Source organism: Lissotriton helveticus, chromosome 2_1, assembly GCF_964261635.1.
Source record: "Lissotriton helveticus chromosome 2_1, aLisHel1.1, whole genome shotgun sequence".
Lineage (NCBI taxonomy): Eukaryota > Metazoa > Chordata > Amphibia > Caudata > Salamandridae > Lissotriton > Lissotriton helveticus.
In genome coordinates, this window is record NC_136059.1 from 304,930,136 (window position 1) to 304,950,379 (window position 20,244).

At 43.5% G+C, this 20,244-nt stretch overlaps 1 long non-coding RNA gene across 1 annotated transcript; it reads left to right on the top strand.

Moving 5' to 3' along the window:
- Nucleotides 1–2,952: 2,952 nt before the first annotated feature.
- LOC144817930 (uncharacterized) lies at nt 2,953–15,743 on the top strand. The gene is made up of 3 exons (XR_013607001.1): nt 2,953–3,152; nt 8,355–8,508; nt 14,683–15,743. It is a non-coding gene; the product is annotated as an uncharacterized LOC144817930 (long non-coding RNA).
- The last annotated feature ends 4,501 nt before the right edge of the window (nt 15,744–20,244 follow it).

Here is a 20,244-nt window from a genome sequence, read left to right on the forward strand (position 1 = left end):
CGAAGGTTTTCAATTGTTTGTCAAAGGTCAAGCCGTTGTCAAACCACATACCCAAGTTCTTCACAACCTCCTTTGGGAGTGGGGCGGGTTTGAGGCAGTCCGGCCTGCACTGCTCGGACCATAGCTCCCGGTCCTTCCCGAACAACAGAATCTCCGATTTACTGGCGTTCAACTGTAAACAATTTGCCGCCATCCAGTAAGAGACTACTAGGAGATCCTCTTTGAATTTACGTAAATTGGTGTCGCATTTCTTCGAGAAAGCGATCACCAATTGGGTGTCGTTGGCATACGACACCAGGGACAGCCCCCTGCACCTTGCCACCTCTGCCAGGGGTCTAACATAAATGTTGAACAAAAGTGGGCTCAATATTGAACCCTGCGGCACCCCCTGATGCAGAGCAACCTCCTGTGAGTAAAAAGGTGGAACTGAAACTTTGGAAGGACCCCTCCTCCAGAAAAGACCAGATCCAGTCCAATGCGGCATCCCTGATCCCAATTTCCTGAAGGTGTTTGAGAAGTATCTCATGGGAGACGGTATCAAACGCGACGCTTAAGTCCAAAAGGACCAAAGCTGCAGAGTCCCCAACATCCAAGCTACCCCGAATGGCTCCCGACACCACCAGTAACGTGGACTCGGTAATATGCCGAGATCGAAAACCGTGTTGTGATGGGTCAAGGATAGCATTCTGCTCGATGAATTTAGACAAAATGGAATTAACATGTGATTCCACCAGCTTGGCCAAAAAAGGCAGCTGGGAGATAGGCCGATAGTTTCCAGGTTCGACAGGGTCCAGAGATGATGTTTTTAGCAATGGAATGACTTTAGCGTGTTTCCACGCCGGAGGTAAGGATGCTGACATCAAAGACAAGTTAGCCAGATCTAGGCTCACAGGAGAGATCAGGGAGTGAAACTGGCGAAAGTGGGCAGGTGTCAAAGGGTCGGCCGGTGAGCCAGATTTAATTTTTGAGCAAAGGGCCTCAAATTCCGTGGGTGCCAAGGGAGGGAAAGATGACAAACTGTTACCCCCCAAGGAGTCCCCCACTCCTGGTGCATCCCTCTCCATTAGTGAGGCCGCCTTTGGTAGGCCCAGGTAAATCTGCTCTACTTTGTTGACAAAGTACCGCGCCAGCTCGTCGCACTGATGGTTTGAAGCAATAGGAGAAACCCTAGTGTCAACCGCGCTCTTCATGCCTTTGAGCAGGGAGAAGATAGTCTTAGCGAGATTAGGGCTGGCCAGGATTTTATTGGCCACGAACTCCGCTCGTGCTCTCCGAATGCACTTATGGTACTGCTTAACAACCGCCTGATATTCTAACTTTGCTGCCGCGTCATAAGAGCATTTCCAGGAGCTCTCAAGCTGTTTGTAACCCTTCTTTGCTACAGTTAGTGAGTCATTAAACCAAGGGTTCGATGGCCCTTGCACCTTCCCTCCCCGTTTAACTGGGCTGCAGCTGTCCAGGGCGGCCGTCAGCCATTTAGAGGCACCTATCGCCACATGAACATCACTTTTAGTGATGTTCCTGTGGCATTAGGGGCTTTGCCTTATTTACAAGACAGCGTTAAGTCAGTTAACCTGGCTTAACGCTGCCTTGTAAATAAGGCACCCTTTCACGCTATACTCAGCGTGAAAGGGGTGGGCAATGGGTGTTGTGGTGGGTGTTCAGCCGCAACACCCATTGATTTTGACGCTGCTGCCTATTTACAAGGGCAGCATAAATAGGAGGCAGGGCCAAAATTAAGACCAGGGAAAACCATGTCTTAACATGGTGAAACAAGCAGAAATGTTTATTGCTCCTTGTTTTCACTATTTCTAGTGTGATGCATTGTGCACCACACATAGAAACAGCAAAACATCATGAATGATTGCTCATGTGCAGGAAGGCGTCCCTTCATGCACATACACAATCATTAAAAAAAATGATGATTTGCAACTTCTATGTGTGCTGCACAAAGCAGCACACATTGAAGTTACAAATCGCCATTATTGATTGTTTATGTGAAGGAAGGAGCACTGGTTTGTCTTTTGCTCATTTGTCGCCATATAGGGTAAAAAAGAAAAAGCGGAATTAGCTGCCACCAGTCGGACTTGTGCAAGGGGTGAAGGGGGCTGGTTCCTCGGGATTACAAGTTGGTGGAGACATATAAAGATCGTCCCCATTGGCACAGAGTACCACCTCGATGTTCTTGAGAAGCACAAGTATTGCAGTATGAAGTGTCCATGGCATCAAGATGTCCAAACACACTCTAAAAGAGAAAGTGCGTGTGTGTTGTGAACATTGGCATCGTTTATAGGGGCATGTGATGGTTCGGATTTGGTGCGGGTTGTAGACACGTTTCAACCTTCTTTTAACATCAGTTTCCTTGCTACTTACATAAGGACACTCTTTGTTACCTGCTTAGGCCTATGTGTCCTTCAAAAAAATACAGGGCCATATTATCAAGAAAGGGCAATACATTATCGCCGCTTTTATCGAAAGGAAACTGCCGCTAAAGTGGCGATAATGGGCTTGATATTATGCCCTTGTGAATTCCAATAGAAGCCCAGGCTAACACCAGAACCTGGGCTTCTATGGGAATTCACAAGGGCATATTATCAAGGCCATTATCGCCGCTTTAACGGCCGTTTCCTGCCGATAAAAGCGGCGAAAATGTATCGCCCTTTCTTGATAATATGGCCCACAATTTTGATGACCATACAGTAATAAGTAAACTTCAAACAGATTCCGAAAAGAAGATTCTGCAACAGACCTCTCCACACACATATGCAAAGAGCTACAGAAAGATAAGAATTAAACATTTCTTTGGCTTAGCTTTGTTTGCCTAGCGGGGGCTGCAGCTCAGTAGACGGGGCGCCAGTGCTCAGGAATCAATATCCAACGTGACGTATCAGCACGAGAAAGGACTGTTTACTTAAAAGCTCCGAAGCCCATAAAGGGAGAGGAGGGAGGTCACCCGACGACAGAAGGTTCTGCCGTCGACGTGTGGTGGACGGTGCTGCTGCGTCGCCGTGACTGGAAGAAGGGGAGAGAGAGATGCCGTGTACCGTTCAAAGCCACGTCAAATCCTCGAACAGGATATGGACGCTCAGGCCCACCGTTCTGAAACCGTAATGCGAGGCCACAATCAGAGAACGCATCGTGTGTCCGAAATTGTGAGTATTGCAGGCCTAAGGATTATTTACCTTAATGGGCCTAAACAGAAAAATTAAAGGTAACAAAATGGCGACTGCATCTTTTAATTCTTAGAAATGCAACATCATAAGAAAGCGGGTTACTTAAAACAACGTGCAAAGATGATTCAGCACTTTTAATCGCTGCGAGGGTCAGTTAGTGATCCAGGGATGCTGGTACGAGAGTAAATGTAGGTGGAGGTGTTTGGGATTTTTATAGCGCACAAGGAATCATCAAATTACCTCTCAACACTGCATTCTGTGACCCATTGATGTCATGCTTTGATTAGGATAACAAGCCATATTGTGTCAAATGATGTGCACTGTTGCATTGATCAGTATGACATACAAGAGGTGCTGTTGTACACTGAGACGGCAAAAACCCTCCAAGTGTGATGAGCGGAGACTTGAACCTTATAGCAACTTCCAGTGGTCATCTATTATATTTATGTTTCCATTTTTTATCTCGTGATATTTCGATTTCCAAATGTGTCCCTGAGCACCTGGGAGCCTCCCCATTGCTACATGTTTATAGCTTCTTTGGTGCGACTGTCATTCAGGAAATCACAAATTCCAAAATCAAACTTTTTGCAGACCTTTTGTTGACCTGACTGACTCCATTTTACTTTAGAGTTCGATGTCAGGCAATTTGGAGTCACCTCGTCCTCCCTCCATTTTATGACTGTGTTGTTTATGGCAGATGACTGATCTGGCCCCTACGTATTGGTCAGCTGAATGCCATTGATTCGCAAACCACGGTTTTGCAAATCCGAGTGCTAGGCTTATCCTCATGAAAAAGCTTAAAATGCAAAAAAGTATTTGAAATTTCCGTTATAAAAATTAAATAAGGTTTAGTATCTGCAATTTGGTTTGCATTGATGTCATGGCATAAATTCATATCATCCCAGAGCCACACCATGTTTGGATAATGTTCTGTATTAATCTCTTGAACTTGGTGCTAGTGTCTCATTTGAGGCTAAGATGATGCCGTTTACACTATCTTCATCAAGGAATGTATAAGAGTGATCCATGGTTCATCAAAATGTTGACATTCTGGCAATAACCACTACAGATTACCATATCAGATTAATCATAGATTTCCAAGTTGTTTTGCTGTAACCAACTCCTACCTTTACTATTGACGTTTGGCAATATCTTACCACCACTTTTACTAAGGTATTTGAAGATGTTTAAGAACCCAAAGAGCTTCCTTCATTCAGATAATAATGTGTCACTGAATTCTACAATCCTATACCAGTTTCCGTCACTAACACTAAAGGTTGCTAACTATACCTTTATAGGCCTACTTACCTGTATGCCTTCTGACTGTTATATTAAAGGAATTTAATCAGGTCATACCACAGGAAAGAACCTATCAAGTTTACCACAGAAGAAAATGTTACGTAACAGGCAGTGTGACTATGCACGGTGCAGAACATTTACAATTCATGAACTTTGCAAAAGTTGTTCATGTTGTTCAATTTCGCTCCTGGTTAAGAAAGAGCGCTCTACTGTTTATTTCCTGCCTAAAATCTCCTGATCCTGCCTTTTTTGTTTACTTTTAATAACTTTACTAAATAAGTGAAGTTTATAAAGTTTGGTAAGGTTTTAGAAAAGCTTCATAAAGTGAAGCAAACCCGTAATTATTATCAAAATGCACAGATGCCGAGAAGAGCTTTGAGAGGTGCCTGGGATGTAGTTTACCTCATTTTTTTTTTTAAATTAACATATGAACAAGGTCTCTTTTTCAACACTTAGGCACTCGTCCTGAGAGTTGTGGAGCTCATGATGGGCTAACTCTGCACCCCTGAACTCTGCTACCACCTGATGCCGTAATTCTGAGTTGCAGTTCTATCAACCCCTTTCCAAGCTTTCACCCTGTGGAATGGAGAATTAGGAGATGAATTGCTATTTCTGCACTCATTTTAGGGAAATACCTAATTTCTGGGTCATTTTCTGGGCTTTTAATGCCCAATTTAGATTTCAGTGAACTGGTTACTTCATCACAGACGTGATGGATATCCCGTCTGCTGTATTACAAGTGCCATTGAATACAATGCCTTATAATGCTCTTTCTGACAAATATCCCATCTGCCGAAATCTACATCAGTCCCATTTTCTGATAAATTTTGCCGAATGACTATGTCCTCGGAAAAACCCAAAGAGGCAATAGTATGAAATGAGCATTATCAGTACTATCAATATTGCTTTTCTGCAGTGCAGTCCAATAAGAAGTTCCTAGACTGAAAATTTGATTCAAACATGAATCAAAGTACCTGATATATTTCCCTGATGCAGTTAGTGCTGCCGTAGCATATAGATTCAAGACACAAATAATACATTTGATCGGAGGTTTTCACAGAATGCAACCCAGCTTCATATGCAGTAACATATTTAAGTAAAGGTAAGCAGAAGAAATATGTTTGAAGTTCAAAAAGTTCACATTTCTTTTGTATCTGATAAAGAGACACTAAATACACTGATGCCAGTCCTATTGTTCACTAACCCACAGTTATAGAATGTTTTTGTGCTTGTCATGTGGATGGTGCAAATGTTGTTTCTGCATTTGTAAGGTGTGGAAATTCTGGTGAAAATTGCACTGTTCCATTGCAGGATATTTAATTTGGAAATGTCAGAGTGAAATTGCATCAGACCTAGTGCAAACTGTGTAACACCACCTTTTATGCAAAATAAACAGGAAAACTGGATTAGGTAAAGCAGTCACCGGGCACAGAAAGAATATCTAGAATATGGGAGCTTACTTGATAAAAGGAATTAACAGTTTCCTCCAGAGCTAGTGTGATGAGCCTATGCCTCTATAAGAAACAGTGGACTCCAGGAACTCCAAACTCTACACTGGAGCAGAACAGCAGATGGATTGCTAGAGAGCTTCTAGGCGCTGCTCTCTGAGGTGGAAATTCCAGTTGACTTGTGGTAAAAGATTTCCACTGGATCTGTTAGCATCATATTATTTTTCTACATTTAATATACAAACTCGGTGGAAGAAAAGAAGAGACATGCTACAAGTTAATTTAAAATACACAACAAAAGGACTAGGCACTATCAGGGAACAATAGCTGCCTCTAAGAAGCAACTTTAATCACCTTGATTTTTCCCATGGCAGTTCTGTACATATCCTTAAATATCAAATGGAAGAAATAAGGAGCTAAGAGTTAAAAGGTCCCACTCGGCTTCCAAACGTGTATGAAGGGAAAAATCAATGTGTGAGTTGGAGCTTTATTCAAGAGGATTCCTTTGAGAAAAATCTGTGGGACCTTCAATAACTACTTTTGGTTGGTTTTATATGCTTTGCCACTGACGTACTTGTAGGCTATAGTGTCATTATTGGGTCTTCTTTCCTCCAACCAGGAGGTAATCTCTTATGCTCAAAGAGATTTTTCATTGGGATCCACAATAAATTGAGTGATCTAAAATTGCCTCTTGTCTATTATTAAAAAAACTTTCTTAATAAAGATTAGACAAGTGTAAGATTAAAAAGAGAAGCTGGATGCATCAAGTGGACATGCTAAGAATCCATCGCATCCTATAGTGTGGTCTGGGTCTACATGTTTCAGCCTCTCTGCGCCCATAAAGGTTCTGCGGCTTTTGTCATGACCATTCAAGACAGAAAGATTCTTTTTTCGTCTGATTTCTAGGGGGATCCCTTAATCTTAATTAAGTGGGTGGAATACTGTCCCCTTAATAGTTAAAACAGATGAAAGTATATTCCCTTGAATTCATATAGGGTGGTATAGCTATTAGCTTTTTCGGCTAAGAGTACATTGTCTCCAAATAGGTTAAAGGACTCCTATTCGGGCCCCATAGGAGTAGGGGAAGATGTGGCTGACGCCTTTGTTTACGCGGTGCCTCTGTGCTGTGTTAGTTCCCTGTGTCCTGAATAGCTATACCACAGTATATGAAATCAAGGGAATATACTTTCACCTGTTTTAACTATTAAAAGAAGAATTTTTCTGTCTTGAATGGTCCTGACGAAAGTCGCCGACCCTTTATTGTTTTTTTCAGTTCTTGCTAGCTTTTTCTCATTACCAGAAGGGCTGAGTATTTAAAAAAAACCTTTTAGTACCTGTTGGTTGCTCTTCATTGCCATTAGGCCTGAGTATTATTTTTAACTTTCAGCTCCCGGCAGCTTTTCCTTACTGCTGTGGAGCCAAGCATTTTCAAAATAATTTAAGCACCTTCCTATCCCTGCTGCCGTGACTGGGAATTTGCTTCACGTTTTTTAAGTGAATTGCAAGGAGGTCTTTAATATGTTACAATTTTTGTTTCAAACACATGTACAACAACAATGATGCAATCTGATCTTTGTTTCAATTGGAAACAAAAGCAGGACTATATTCAGCACTCTCTTGACGTTTTAGTCTTGTTTTTATTTGTATGGCACTTCACTTCATTGTAAGTGGTAGCAACGAAAGTAGGACTATATTAAATGCTTTCTCGACATATGGATTACAATTTATCATTTTTCATACAGAGATTTCAGCTGTTGGAAGTAGCTGGAATTTCTCGGTGAAACACAGGGGAAAACATGCAGATTTTGGTGCATTCCTGCATGCTATTCCTCAAAACCTCCTACTAGGCAGTATTTCTGCCTTTTCCAAGGAGTTATCAGTGCAACTGGTATTTGTATCTCTAGGTGGGGAGATGTAGCGGGCCGAATTCTTCGTGATTTGTTATTCCACTCTTAGTATCAAAAAATGATGTAATAGATGTGCAAATTGAGTATGTCAGTTTCCCTAGTACTTTCACATTTTCTAAGGATGTAGGTACAGCATTTTCTCAACCAGGAAAAATAAGAGGTGAAAAAAGGTTGAGATGAATTTGCCCGTTAGCAACCTCAAATCAGCAGCATTTTCTACCAGTGGAATATCTGCAAGTTTATGGTTAGGCCTATGCATAACAATGAGTGATTTTCATAGATATTAGTGGAAAGACCTCAGAATTTTTGTGAGGCTCCTTATAAATAGTGAATTTGGAAAAATCATGGGTGTGAACGAACTACTTTCAAAATGACCGAATGGGTTATGGCTGCATTTCAATTAGGCAGACGAGGAGCTATCTGATATTTGTAGAAATAGCACATTTTAACCAGAGAAGTTCTTGTTTTACCAACTTTGTGTGACAGTTAATCAACTTCAATATCTAATTCTCAACTTTCGGTTTCAGTGGTATGTTTTATACTGGATGTCTCTGACCATGAACTGATTCCCCAAGGTCCTGCGACACCGACTGAAGAGAGGAGATGGAAGCAAGTAACCGCTGTCCACATTCACGTCTGAGAGGCTTCATTTTCTAAATGATATGGAAAGGACTTTGGGAGGTATGTGACCTCTGCTACCGCTTTCCAAAAAAGGGTCAACGTCTACTTGATCCTACTTGAGAAGCTGGTCTCATGCTTTCAGACACTTCACACGAAGAGCCTAGAATGGAAACATCTATATACTTGATGACATGGATATATGATGTATTACCAAGCATCCAAATACCTAACCAAAACAAGCATTTGGAAAGTCAATACATTTGACACTTAATTAAAGCATTACACATCCAGACACCCATGCACACAGCAACATATAAACAGATAACCATGAAAAAGAACCAATTGACCCATATGCACATATGCCTTACAAAAATCAAACATATATAGTCACCCCTTCATATAGAGAAAAAGTAGATATAAGCAGAGGTAGCCTCTGCTACTTTTGAACCAGTGGCCTGTTAGTTACAACGCCCAAGTGGTGCCAGTCCGTGGTTTTTGGATAATTTAGAGAGAGGATGATCTGTGATGATATGAGGGATTCTTGTATTTCATTATTATACGTTATTGAAAGTTGTGAGCATGTGATTGTGAGATATATTTGAATGATGTTTGTCTGGGACTATTAACCATCTTGGACAGAAACTGGTCTGTGATTGGTGAACATGCCAACGCCATTTACTTGGCAAGATAATTCTCAGTGATGCAACACAGTCCTCAAGCTCACAGACCTGAAACTAAAGTTGGATACTATACCTGTCCCCTCATGCAACACAATCCTCAAGCTCACAGATCTGAAACTAAAGTTGGATACTATACCTGTCCACTCATGCAACACATTCCTCAAGCTCACAGATCTAAAACTAAAGTTGGATACTATACCTGTCCCCTCATGCAACACATTCCTCAAGCTCACAGATCTGAAACTAAAGTTGGATACTATACCTGTCCACTCATGCAACACATTCCTCAAGCTCACAGATCTAAAACTAAAGTTGGATACTATACCTGTCCCCTCATGCAACACATTCCTCAAGCTCACAGATCTGAAACTAAAGTTGGATACTATACCTGTCCACTCATGCAACACATTCCTCAAGCTCACAGATCTAAAACTAAAGTTGGATACTATACCTGTCCCCTCTTGCATACACCAAAGCCCCAGAGCAGTATAGTTGGCACCAGAATACCCTCTAACCAGACCACCCATTGAAAGCTACCACACAGTGGACATACCTTAACGGTCATTGAATGAGAGAGAACATAACAACTTGACTTCCATCTTCAGGCACAACATGTGCTTTGCAAGGACTGTACCCACTCATGCACTCTGTGCTCACACATTGGTTCCATAAGAAACAAACACAAGCCATTGCTAAGCATTACAATGAATAGATCTTTCTAAACACAAACCATAAAGAAAGATGCCTGACTCCTGTGACTCCTCTCATTGAGAAAGTTCAGAACAGTGTGGAAACACAGTCCCAGACATCTGACAGCACAACTGAGGCATATAAAAGTCCGAGATGTGGAATACAAAAGCAGAAAATGTAACACATACACATGGACCAAACATAGACATGTGCCTAGGAGGCATAGAGGCGTACATGTATTCAGACAACACACAGACCAAACATAAAACAGAAATGTCATAATAAACAGCATTCAAAAAAATCGATGGATAAGTGGGTGTTTAACCTTCAAGATTAATGGATGATGTGAGTGCCTACCTGGACCCAATAATAAGAGGGGGGGGGGTGGAAGGATAGATAGATGTATGAATGAATTAATGAAAACAATATACTTGGTGCCTATTAGGTTGATAATGTGATTAATTTGACATCGAGAAGGAAAGACTATACAGAATGTTTTTTTAATGGATGAATTCTTCGTAAAAAACACACATATAACAAGATATGGTTGCAGTATTTTAGGTAAAGAAACATCAATACAGGTAGCATTATATTCCCTACAATACAATCGCAAGCAAAATGCTGCCTTGATTATCCCACAGGAGTGTTTTTAGTCTGTATACATTAATCTGACCTGGACGCTCAGTTCTAGCTTCTTCATCTTGTATGTCTTGCAGCAAAATTGGATGAACACGATTAGCACTGAGCAGCAAGCATTGGCAAAGCCAACAGGTCTCATATTATAAGGCTGGAGTAAGTCTATTGGCCTGGGAAATATAGTTAAAAATAAATATAAAAAAACACAAAATGGACAACGATGGATCTAGAAATGTTTTGTCTTTATGAAAGAAAAACTCAAAAAAGGCCACCAGGGCATCATGATGCGGGCACATGCATGAGTGACTATTTTGAACCAAGTTTTCTGAAGAAAAAAAATTCCAAGATGGTCATCCGTGCGTATGCATGTGTTGTAACAGTATGCTACGTGTGTTCATATTTAAATACACCAGTGGTAATTTAAGCTTTTAAAAAAAGTTTAATTTACTATTTCAAGATGGCAGACAGACTTTTTTGAATGGTAAATTAAATTACAAAACAGGAATCACAGTCACACAAAAATAAAGGATTGAGGTGCCTGGTAGCAGCGTGCAGCCACCGCCCCTCTCACCTCAAAAAATAGAATAATGTTTTTGTTATGAAGAAAATAAAAAGTAGAAAGGAATAAGGGTGGGGAGAAGTAACAACAGAGAGGAAGGAGGAAATGGGTGACAAAAAGCAGTAGAAGAGTGAAAATGGTCGGCAGATCAAGGAATGATGGAGAGGATGAAAGGCAATGGATGAAATTTTGGAGGAATGAAAAGTGGTGGAATCGCAAGAAGGGCTGTGAGAACAGGAGAGGAAGTGGGAGAAAGCAACAGTCAGGGCAGCCATGGTGAGGATCCCTGGGTAGAAGACCAAAAGCAGCAATTAGGAGGGAGAGAGGGCAGAGCAACAGAGAAACCTGTGGGGCATAAAATGCTATGGAAGAGCGGGGAGGGGTAGGATAGCAGAGGAGGAACTGGTGGGGATGGGTGGAAATCAGTGGAGAAGAGAGCAGTAGGAGAGCAATGGAGTTTGTGGGGAGGAAAGCAACATGCATTGCAGAAAGAGTTCACAAAAATATTAAAGAAAACAGGCATTCAGGGGAGAGAGAGGAAGAAACGTATGCACTCCCACGAAGTAAAGAAAGAAAACTAAAAAGTAGTTCCCTGATTGTAATCAGAGTGATGATACCACACATCCTATTAGAAACACTGTAAAACAACCATGCTCCAGAGGAGGGACAGACACAAGAAAAGGAAGGAAAGCCATTAAATAAAAAAGAGAGGAAATAAGATTGACAGGAAAGCCAGCCAGTGATATGCAGAGGGCTGACATAAAGCTTTGGTACTATACTCAACAGGTATTTGAAAAACAGACTGCTAACCTGACTTTAGGTGGGACCAAAGATAGTATATGGAAAATAACATTAGCATTAGGAGTAAAGAAGTAGCCCTAGCTTTTCATAAAACCTTTAGTTTGTTCTGGAGTAAAGTTCACTGAAGAGATAGAATATGAGTGAAACGTACCTACACACAAAACATAGTGTAAATCTTGGAAGCCGTGGGGCACTCATACTGCACAATAGTTGTTTTTTTCACCCACTGCGTTCTCTTTTGATATCTCTACTGCTCTGCTGGTGGTAGGAGTCCTAATGATGATTTTCATTGTGTTCAGTGGAAGGTGGCAGTGTGTTTCGAGTTTCGGCAATATTTGCATCATTCTGTTGGTAACTGCCACAAGTGTACATTGCACTACATTGGTGTACTATTGTCGACCTCTTGCTTTACAACCTACTTATATTGGCACCAAGTTATTTGGAGTTTATCAAGCCCGGATTTGTTCCATACTGCCCATCCCACTCACAGAGTGAAGTATTTATTTTGATTAGAAAAGTTTTTGGGTCCTCATATTAACGTCAAATGCATATCTCCAAACCTTGGACTTTAAATCTGAGACCAAAATGCAAATAAGAAATAGGATGATAGGATGTTCGTGCACCTAGTTTTCCCAGTGTTCGCAAAAGGAGTTAGTATAATCATGGACAGCCTCCCCCCTGTGCAGAGCACATGTTAATGCCTAGTCCTGCCATCTTTTGGGGCAAATACTAGCAATAAAATAGTAGCAAGTCATATGGAGTAATGGTCAGGAACCATTACTCCATATGACTTGCTACCTTTAGATCTACAGAATTATTATTGTTTTTATCATAATTCAACATAACCCCTTCCGTGCCGTTGGCCGACGGGAGCACTCCCTCCCCAGTGCTGCCGTCGGTCAACGGCCAACAAAGCCCCGCCTACCCTTTAGAACGCCCGCACCGCGGCGGAAAAACCGCCGCAGTTCAGGTGTTAAACCACTTTTGGCCGTCCAGGAATGACTTTACAGATGGGTCTGTGGTTTTCATTACAGACATGGTTTTGATCCATTTTTCTGGAGTAGTGCGCTCATAGATTTAGCAGGACTGTGTCTCATTTAGGTTTCTGTGTCAGCTTTGTGAGCTTCAAGGATCAAACTGGAAGGTTGCACGAAGTTGCTTGGATATTTCTTGGTCGACATGTGTGTCCATTGCATACATGTGGTAGACATCTAATGGTATCCATTGTGTTTGGGATTCTTAATAATAGCCAATTAATTGCTTGTGTGGGCTACTTTGTGTATATGTTTAGAGTTATGTCTGGATGTATCTTACTGTCGTAGGATTTATTATGCTATGTCGTGGTGGACGGTGATGTTGTAATCATGTTGATTCACAAGCATATGGGTCTGCATTGTTATGTTTGATTAGAATTGCTTTAGTTGCTAGCACAGAGATATTCAACTACATAGAATAGTCAACCATTTGCAAACCAGTGTTGGCCTACAATGACGGTTCAGTTCCAACTCAAAGTGTTAGTCTCCACCCCCTTTTTAAGGGAACAAAACAAAGCCCAGGCAATTTTTTGCATAATTGATTAAAGTGTATCCCATTTGAATCAGGAACTTGAGACCAGAGTTTGTGCCATTGTAGAGCAAGGACAACAATAAGCAAATCAGTCCGGCACCACCCAAAACAGACAACCCAGTCCGACCCTAATGTTGAGATCCACTCTATCAGGAGCGGCCTGTGCAGGTAAGAGTGGCCGGGTGGGGGTGGAGTCGACAGACGACATCGAGGGAAAATTAAATTTAAAAAAGAAAAACCACTTACCTTGCGCTCGTCACATCACCTATTTTTAAATTTAATTCTCCCTTGTTGTCGTCTGTCTTCTCCCCCACCACCCCGGCCCACTGCTCTTACCTGCACGGGCCGCTCCAGCATTATATATGAGATCACAAGCAAACTAAGACTTGTTTCAGCGATATGCAGCCTCATCAGGGAAGTGCAAAAGGAACCAGGTGAGGGAACACTTGAACCATTTAGTGTGCATCACTTAGAAAGCAAAGTATTTATGTATTAAAAGCTTGAATCATTTCCTACATCGAAATACCTTGGACAGAGCTCTTGTGTTGCTTTCCAGTTCCTCTGTGTCATCATAACCAGGGACCATCCATATGTAAATCAGCCTTGGCTGCTATTTATGAAATGACAGACCAACCTGAAGTGCTCATCCACTGGCTACACATTTCATGCATTCTGAAGAGAAAATAAGCAAACTCAGGCAGGTTTCACTATTATTCCATGCAGTTTGATCCCTAGTAGCACAGCCAGCTGGGAAGTTTGGGATATAAGGTTCTGGCAGTAAAGACAGGGATCAACTATGTGTAAACCAAAATTGGCACCTGCAGAAAAGCTTGAAATGATAGACCATATTAACACTGAATCAGACCACCAGCAAGCTCCAATATGTTTCCCTATTATGGAGCTCATCAGTCAGGTGTAGCCTGAACTCCTGGGAACAGCAAGCTCGCTCGCAAAACATTATGCATTAAAATACTTGAATCAATTCTGACCACTGGTATTTACTCTAACCATAATTCCATTCCATCGTTTTTAATCCCTTCCATCGAGCGAATCGGTTTTGGGTACAACCAAATAATTGCGTGTCCCTAAAGGCATGTCCCATAAATGCTTATGGCTATGCAGAAATCACAACACACCAATGTGCCACAATACATACCAAATAACAGCACAATAGTTTATAACAGCAAGTACATGACAACACTGGAGAGTGACATGAAATGAGCTGAAACTTGTTTCTGTAAGGCATTGCTTTCCAAGCACTGGAGAACTAATATCTTTCTGTTTTGTCTTTGTTCATTACAGGGTAAGGCTCTAAATGTGATGTCTGCCGCACACTGTCAATACCGGATTTGGAATAATACACATTATTGTCTGCAACATGCCATTATCCTCTTTGCTGCCAGAGCTGTGGAGTGTGACAATGGTGTTTGTATTTAATGTATCAAACGCCATCCTCACACTAAATAGCTAATGCTAGACATCCCATCTGTTACAGCTGGAAGAGCACACGGCATTATGCACGCAGCATAATATTTTGTCCGCTGGAACATGGAGGCGGGCCGGTTGGACGTCACCATCCTGTGGATCTTCAGGCGTCAAAACATCCAGATGCTGGCAGGAAATGCCTTTATGACTGCTCAGCAGGTGCCATCACAGTGGATCGACTTTTGGGTCTTAATAAAATGTTTATGCAAAAGCTTTTGTGGGTACAAGAGGGTCAGGGCTATGTGAGGCTTCCAGGATATCCTGCTAGGATATCCATGCCTTAGATCTCTAAATGCAAGCCATTTACATAGTGGGTTATGCTAAAAATCTGGCATGGATTGGGCTTCCCTTAGCGTACCTTGGATACAACTAAGACACATTTTGCTTTCTATTTCCGTTAGAGTCCTTGAGCAAGAATTCTGTCTTTTTAGGTTGTAGCTTTACATCACTTTCATTCGTGCTGTGTACCCAGAGGTGCTGGAACAATTTTCACACGGGGAGCGATGCAATTAATGTTATGTGTGATTGAAGTCATAGGGATTGTGAAAAATCCAAGTGCCACACAAAAACACAAGTGTAGCAAATGTGTCACGCCCATTCAGCCGGAGAGTGGTAAGAGTGTGGTGTATAGTAAGTGGTGTATTTTAGAGTACACTTTCACAAATATATTACTAATGCATGGAGTGGTAGTGAACCATCATTTACAGACAGCACATTTTCTGTTGAAGTTGGCACTAAGTTGTCATAGGCCTGCAGTTACTGGTAAATTATAATTTGTGGATATCGTGTTGCGAATATTTCTCATTTGCACGTCACAAAGTAAAGTGTCTTGATTTGTTTTGATCACACTTCAGAATTAAAAACAAATGTGCATCTTTTGTGTTTTCCTCATTCCTCGTATATTTTTTAAAATGTGTCTGGATCATTTAGAGGCATTTAAATACTGTTGTGTTAAATATAAAAAGTGGCATCCTCTAACCTTTCCTTTCACTTCCTGTACGTACCCCAGCAAGATTGTCACCTTGGTGACTGTAACAAAATCCTCTCACTTTGCAGTCCGAAAAATAAAAGTAAATACCAGTTTCCAAATAAGCATCAATTTGTCAGAAGATATATCCTGACTTTTGGCCTTTGTCTTTGAACGCTTAGCAAATGGGACAAGATAAACACAACACTTAAAGGCAACTTTATTGCTCATTCAACTTCTGAAATCCAGCATGGTTATTTTTGGGGGTGCTGCACTCTCCTCCGCACCCCGACTTCCATCGCCTGTGTGTACCCATTTTCTATTGAAATGATGTATGACTAATTAGGTGTATTTCTGCATCAGTATTACCATATAATCTGCATTCAACCATCTTTAAATGAAAGCCTTTAGGTCATGCCATCAGGCAATACCTTCTTGTAGTAATCAGTTTCAATTTGCTATGAGAAAAGCTGACTTATTCATGCAGTCTGCGCGCTCAGCTGCCTTCTGCAGCTAATTCAGTTATACCAGAAAAAGAAGCAGGCAGCTTCTGAAAGCCATCACACAGTGCTTAAGTTCAAAATCATCAATTTAAAAAAAGAGATATCTACCTCTTGCAAGCTCCTGGGAACCTCATTAGCAAAACCTGCACGCAAGCACCACCACAGATCAAAGGCGGCGGTGAAGCATCCGCCTCACCCTAGGAGATATGATACATGCGCTGTGTTTACACGCTGTCCTACCCAGATGATTTTTACTGTCTAACAAATAAAGGTTCTGGCTCTCATCAGTAAGCCTGAGACCAATAATCACTACGCAACAACCGACATGCCAATTCTGATATTTGCTCTTAAATTCCCTATCTGGTCACAAGTGAATCATTCAATGTGACCCTGAAACCTTTATTTTAATGTACTTTATTAAATTTCAGTAAGAGAAATGTTTCATTTTTACTTGATCAAATCTACAATTTCAATAGAAATCATCACAAACACCACAATCTAAACTTGAAAAGACACTTACGCCGCAATATCATCTATTTATACCAATGGGCCTAAGATGACCACGCCTTATTGAGACATAAAACATAAATAACAATTTTTACACATAGACATAGACAATACACATGATACGTATACTTCACAAGACGAATATACCCAGACAGGTTTCACATTAACAAAAGCACATTTGTAATAATGTCACATACAATAATTTCACATTAGTCACAATTTTTTCAACCTTGTGGTTAGGGTAAAGAACAAACAGTGTTATTTATGTTTTACAAACCACTCCCTATCCTGTTAGATAATTAGTTAAACTCAATTTGAACCAATCGTTCTATGTGTAAAAGAACAGTTAGAGACAATATTTTTTTATATAACACTGTTTAGAGAAAATACGGGATTTTCTCTAAACAGTGTTATATAAAAAATATTGACCTCAATGAAAATGCCCCGACCCTAATATGAAAGTGATTTGATAGACTAGGCAAACTTAGATTTAGACAAACATGCATAATTTGCACAGCTAAGCACAGCTCTGAATTCTGTTTATGCTGGATCTGTCAAATGGAATGTTTAGGTGCATGGGCCCAGCGCCATGCTTATCTAGACCTGTCCTTTGACCAGGCAAGGCCCTTATGGACCCGGTTCCTCTTCTGACGCTCCCTGCCTCGCTCCTTCTGCTCGCTTTCCTCTTCTATCTTCTTTATCTCCTCGGCCTCTTCCCACCTCAATTTCTCACTTCTCCCTTTTGTGTGTTATCTCCTCCTGTTTCATCTTCTTTGTGATACTTCCATACTTCTCTGTTTCACTTTTTGTTATTTTTCACCCCCATTAGTAGCCTCTTTGTGCCACTTTCATACTCCTCTTTCTCTCACACTTTTTTGTGCCTTTTCTCATTCATTTTTAGCCTCTTTGTGCCACTTTCATAACTCTGTATCACACTTTTGGTGCTTTTTCCTCCTCCATTCTCAGCCTCTTTGTGCTACTTTTCTCTCTCCTCCTCACCCGCTCTTTTCAGCCTTGTTTGCCGTTCCCACCACCACATCTGTGTTTTTGTGCCCTTTCTCCCCTCGTGGCTGCCTAACACTCCCCACAACCCCCTCCTGCACCTCCCCCCGCTCCCTACCTGCTCTCCTGTTGTGTCTCCTTTCTGCCTCTTCTTCCTGCACCAGCTACCCAGTCCATCGTCCTCTACACTCCCCCCCACCCTCAGGACCTACTTAATTGTGGCTACAGTGCGACTCTAATGAGCAGATACTTAGGCTCAGCCTTATACTTACCTGGATCAATCCTCTGAACATTGAAGGCCCTTTCGGACCCGGCTCTTCGCCTGAGGCTCCCTCCCTCTCGGCTGCTGCTCTCTCTCCTCCTCTGTCTTCTTTCTCTCCTGTGTCTCTGCCCTCTTCTTAATCTCTCATTTCCCCATGTTATGCCTTATCTACCTCGTTTCTAGCCTCTTTGTGCCACTTTCATACTTTTCTTTCTTACTTTCTTAGATTCTTTATGCCTCTTTGCTTTCTCATCCTCACCTGCACTTTTCAACCTTTTTTGCTGCTTGCACTGCCATGCCCATCTTATGCTTTCATGCTCTTTCTTCCCTTGTGATTGCCTCATGCTCCTTGCACCACCTCCCCGCCTCTTTCCAAGCTCCTTATCTGCTGTCCCGCCGCGTCTACTTCTGACCACTCCTTCCTGCGCCAGCTAGACCCACCCACTGCCCCCCTTCGCTTCCCTTCCCCTTCCCTGGACCTACTCAATGGCAGGTATGGTACGATTGTGCAGCAGGTGTGCCAGAGGCAATCCCGTCTGTGCCCGTTCATGCATGGACCACACCCAGCGCCACAAACTCTGGTCCAATCAGCCCCCACTGCCACACAGCAGCAATACTCTGCTCACTCGACCCAGGCCGCTGCTTCACCTTCTGCTGCAATACTGCACCACACACCATGGTAGGACACTTCACCTACTGCTTCACCTGTAGAAACACACCCACACATGTTCCCCACGCTCTAACAACTTTACCTCCAAGTGGGGCTAGCATGGCGTGGCTAGCAGCCGATGGACGCGGTCGCAGCCTAGCGAGGCTCCCGACCCTCAACCCCGTAATCCGCCTTTCATCCTGATTTAGACCCGGGATCCCCGTGGAAATCGGGTCGATCCCGGAGCCAGCCCACAGGTCTGTTCCGGTGGGGTCGGAGCGCCGCTACGCCAAATTTACCGGACGCAGAGGGGTGAGAGGTTCCCGAGACGGCTGGGGACAAGATGGCGGCTCCCTGCATCGCTGCCGCTGCGGAGTAGAGACGTGCCCGCTCCGGAGGTCCTGAGGCCACAGCGTGGGGCACGGTGGAGTGCGGGTCTGGTGGTGAGCGGAGGCGGCGGCCCCCTGGAGCGGCGGCAGATCCCGTGATCAGTGCGAGGTCCGCCCGGGAGTGGTATTCCGGCGGAGCTCCGCCCACAACAGCGAGGGGGCTTACTCGAGGCCCCGGCTTTGGGGCCTGTGATCCCTGTGGGCGCCCCTGAGCCCTGCTCCAGCGCAATACCCCCGGAAGTGGCCGTGACGCTCTGGGCCTGCTTTGGGAGGGCCATCCATGGACAATGTGAGTAAAGGCTGCCCGGAGGAAGCACGACCCTGCTCAGGGGGGCGCATTATAGCCCGACGTCGGGGCCTGCGACTTGCTTGGGCGGTGGCCCAACCCGGACCGACCGTGCAGGGTGCAACTGTCTCCGCGACGGAGGGGCATTGACTCGGCCCTGGACCCGAGGGAAGAGGGGAATCGAGACTGGAAGGGGAGATACGCCCGCTGGGGCCCTGTGGATCCTACGCTTTCCACCCCACCTCTGGCGCCCGGTGGTGATCCCTGCGTGGAGGGTGGCTCCGGGTCGGTGGCGTTGCTGTACCGCTGAGGGGAGCTCCACGGACTGCTGACCGGCAGGTGGGGCCGGCTGGTGGACCCCGGTGCAGACCCCTGGCGCCTGGCTACCGGGAGAAGCGGATGTGCCATAACGGTTCACTGGCGCCAATTCTGATCTCTGTCACACGACCCCCAAAGACCCGGCTCTCCGCCCGACGACGGCTGGTTGCGAGATTGCATTGGGGCTAGCGGCGGCCTACTGCGGGAGACATCGTTGACGCCGGACCACCCGGAGGGCCCTGAATTGCTGGGAGGTGCAAGATGGGTAAGCCTAGAGGACCCAAGGGGGATGGGAGCCCAGCCGCGGAAGCGCCGGACGACTCCCCGCAACCCCCCACGGAGCTCCAGCTGATGCAGGACCGGATTCTAGATGCCATTGCTGCCACGAAGGAGGCACTACAACACGATATTGGTCAGGTAGCGACGGGGTTGGGGCACCTGCGCGCAGATCACGCGAAGCTACAAGACAGGGTCAAGGCCACGGAAGTTGCCCTAC